This window comes from Chenopodium album, chromosome 14 (assembly GCF_948465745.1).
Source record: "Chenopodium album chromosome 14, dcCheAlbu1.1, whole genome shotgun sequence".
Classification (NCBI taxonomy): Eukaryota; Viridiplantae; Streptophyta; class Magnoliopsida; order Caryophyllales; family Amaranthaceae; genus Chenopodium; species Chenopodium album.
In genome coordinates this window covers 38,364,034-38,368,019 of record NC_137847.1, presented here as the reverse complement: position 1 = coordinate 38,368,019, position 3,986 = coordinate 38,364,034, and the positions used below count along the sequence as shown (strand labels likewise).

General features: G+C 38.5%; 1 non-coding gene across 1 annotated transcript; it reads right to left on the bottom strand.

Moving 5' to 3' along the window:
• Positions 1 to 1,544: 1,544 nt before the first annotated feature.
• On the bottom strand, positions 1,545 to 1,651 carry LOC145580429 (small nucleolar RNA R71). Its single transcript, XR_014099475.1, has one exon. It is a non-coding gene; the product is annotated as a small nucleolar RNA R71 (small nucleolar RNA).
• Between the last annotated feature and the right edge of the window lie 2,335 nt (positions 1,652 to 3,986).

Below are 3,986 nucleotides of genomic sequence, written 5' to 3'. Positions count from 1 at the left end.
TAGGATTCTTTGACACTTCCTTATTCTTTCTTTACTTTTGTAATTTTTTCTCTTAGATTTTCTCTCTCTACTTAAGCTTATTTTCTCTCTCTACACTATATACTTTGTTCTTTACTCAACTCTTTATTCTGATTACTTTGGTAACGATTTCTTTTCTCTTAATCTCAGTTATTTATTTTATTCCTTCTATCATGTTTTATTTTATTGCTTTGATTAGTTTAGATTTAATTATGTGTGAGTAGTTCTTTTTCTAGGGTTTATGGGGATCCATAAATAATATGAAGGGGTAATTTATTGTTGTTAATTATCAATGCTATATTAATTTTCTATTGATTGATTTAATGCTCTGTGACTAGATTAGGCCTGATCTTTTATGCATGAGTTTGACAATATTGATTCGAGATTCGAGAGATGAGAATTGATGTTTAAGTCTAGTTTCAATAGGCAGGTTAATCTATAAATGGTTAAGTCGAGATTCGAGAGATGAGATTTAATACCAGTAGATTAATTTTGTGATTGTAATACGTAGCGAAAGCCCTTTATTATCTGGTTAATTGATGCATTAATGATTGGTTATTATGTTTTACCCTGGAATATTATTTATTGGTGAACCTATGCCCTAGGTCTTTAATTCATTGATTCCTCTTATTTTATTCTCCCTACTTATATTCTTCGTAGTATAATCTTTAAATCACAACAAATTGTTACTAATAATTTAGATTGCTATTAATTAATTAGGAATAGAAAGACTAGTTTCCCTGTGGATTCGACCCTACTTCCCTATCTACTTTAGTTAGAGGACTTAGGTAATTACTTTTGATTAGGTGATACGACTTTAGCCTGTCAAAATTTGGCGCCGTTGCCGGGGAAACGGTTATATTTTTTATTTCTAATTGTTTTTGCAGTCTAGATTATTTTCCTTCGTCCCGGAGAACATAAGTTCTTTGGGACAGTTCTCATATTTGTTGTTTAGTTCTTTGTTTATGCCCAGGTGTTCCAGATCAGGCTACATTCCATTCGATCCTGAGATCGAGCGCTCTTTCCATAGGCAAAAGAATTTATACAAGCAAATACTGGCGAGTTCTGGTGGTGAAATTCCTAGAGACCCTTCATCTGATTCTAGTGATCCAGACACTTCTTCAGAATCAGAATTAGAGATGGGAGAAAATCCATCTAAAAAGCTCAGCGACTATTCTCAGCCATCTTTGGCGCATTTTCCCCACCTTTCTCCTACGCCAGATCTCGAGGGAGTTCAATTCGAGATCAAGCCCCAGTTCATCACGATGATAGAAAGGAAGCAATTTAGTGGAGCTAAGGGTGAAGACCCAAATCTACACATTGCTGACTACTGTCAATATTGTAACACTATAAGGCAAGCTGGGGTCACGCAAGACCAAATAAGGGAGATTCTCTTTCCTTTCTCTTTATGTGGAAAAGCTAAACTGTGGTTTAATGGTTTAAATAGAATTGCACTTGGCATTACTAATTGGGAGACTCTTGTTTTGAATTTTTATAACAAGTATTACCCTGCAGAGAAAACAGCTCTATTGAGAAGCGCAATTCAAAATTTCGCCCAAGAGCCAGATGAGTCACTATATGAAGCTTGGGAGAGATTCAAAGACCTGCAGAGAGAGTGCCCTCATCATAACTTAGCACAGTGGCAGTTGATACAAGCTTTCTACAATGGGATCGGAAATTCTTCTAGAGCAATTTTGGATTCTGCAGCTAATGGGAGGTTTATGAACCTCAATGTTGATGATGCAGGTCAGGTTATTGAAGATATGGCGATCCATAATTCCCAATATGGGAATCCTAGAGGTTTTGAAAACAAGGGAAAACACCACGTCGATTCTGTATCCTTTTTGCAATCTCAATTAACCTCTATTTGTCAGAAATTGGATAACCTTACTACTGCTAATCCTAAAATAGCTAATGTTTCTGCAATTGATAATAATGCTAATGATGCTTTCTGTGAAAATTGTGGAATTGTAGGTCATTGGGAACATGAGTGTAGGAGTTCCATGGAGCAGGTTAACGCTTTTCAGTCCATCAAGCAAAATAACCCATACTCCAACACCTATAATCTCGGGTATCGGAACCATCCTTATCTTTCCTACAAGAGTACTAATGTGCAAAATCCCACACCTCCACCTCCACCTCCACAACAACCACAACAACCAGCACCACCACCTCAGCAGAAATATTACCATCCCAATGCTGGCCAGAAAAACCAACCACAAACTCCTCCACCACCTTCTGACCCAGCTTTATCAGAAATTAGAGCAATGTTAACTAGTATGCAAAAGCATATGGAGAGTAGAGACTCACAAATTGACTCGATTGTAGCCCACAATAAAGTCATAGATACTCAAATTGCACAGTTAGCCGCTGCTCTTCAGGTTCGCCCACAAGGAGCCCTACCATCGCAACCAGTACAACCCACAGATCAGGCGTTTGCAATTACCCTCAGGAGTGGTTCACACTATGATGGGCCTCCTATGCCCAAAGAAGATGAACCTGTTTCAACAGAAATTGCTAATCCTGATTCCTTTATACCAAGGGATATTAATCCTAGCCCTGCAGGGCTGAAGGGTAGTACTAATATTTGTGATGTTACATTGCAAGGTAAAACTCCAGGGAAGGTTGTAACTCAAGACAGGAATAATGATGTGCAACAACCAATTATCAAACTACCATTCCCAAATCGACATTTGAAAACCACCATGGATAAGCAGTTTGGTAAGTTCCTTGACATGGTGAAGGATTTGCAGGTAACAGTTCCCTTTACAGAATTAATCATGCAAATACCTGCATATGCAAAATTCATGAAAGAAATATTGACTAGGAAAAGGTCTATTAGTGAGGTAGAGACTGTCGCTTTCACTGCTGAACGTAGTGCCGTACTACAAAATAAATCTCCACCCAAACTAAAAGATCCCGGTAGTTTTTCTATCCCTTGTCATATTGGCAATTTAATGATTGATAATGCATTGTGTGATTTGGGCGCTAGTGTTAGTGTCATGCCATTATCTGTGTGTTTAAAGCTAAAAATGGGTAAATTAAAGTCTACTAATATTACTCTGCAAATGGCCGATCGTTCTTCTAAATACCCCATAGGCATATTAGAAGACGTCCCGTTAGAGTAGGTAAATTTTATATACCTGTGGATTTTGTTGTTCTTGATATGTCTGAGGATTCGCAAACCCCAATCATTTTGGGTAGACCTTTCCTTAATACTGCAGGAGCAATTATTGATGTAAAATGTGGTAAATTGACACTATTAGTAGGGGATGATAAAATTGTTTTTAATTTGAATAATACCCCTAAAAGCCCCATGCTAGAGGAGAAGTGTTATAAAATTGATGTGGTTGGTAATTGTTCTAATAAGCCCCAGGCTTTTGTTAAAGATCCCTTGGAGGCGGTATCGTGTGTTGCATCTTCTACAGGTACAACTAACCGATGGATAGAGGAAGTGGACGCAATAGAGAGAGCCTTATACTGTGAAGGTCTTGGTTTTGAAGATGAGAAGGTGGAAATAAGTACACAAGTTGCGGAAACTGAGCCTATAGTGAGAGTTCCACCAGATCGTGTTGTAATAGCTCAAAGTGATAAATTGAGGCAACCAATGGTCAAAAAGGGTTCTCAATCGAACAAAAGTAAAGACCCACCAGTTCAAGCCAATGAGGATCCACCCAATAGGGTGAATTGGCGCCTTACAGGGCGTGTTAGGAAGCCGAGTCGTGGTTTAAAAATTGCTCAACCGGGTGAAGAACCACCCGACCAGGCGATAGGCCAAGGGGCTTAACTTCCCGACATGTGGTAAGAGGGTCGTGCGGGACCTAAATAAACCAGCGCTTTGCGGGAGGCAACCCGTATTTTTCTTGTTTTTTTAGTCTTCTTTCTATTTCTTGTGAGAGGAGAGAGGAGAGAGTTTAATGAGTTTATTGAGTTCTACAGGTTAGAAGGAAAAGAGTTAGTCAAATTTG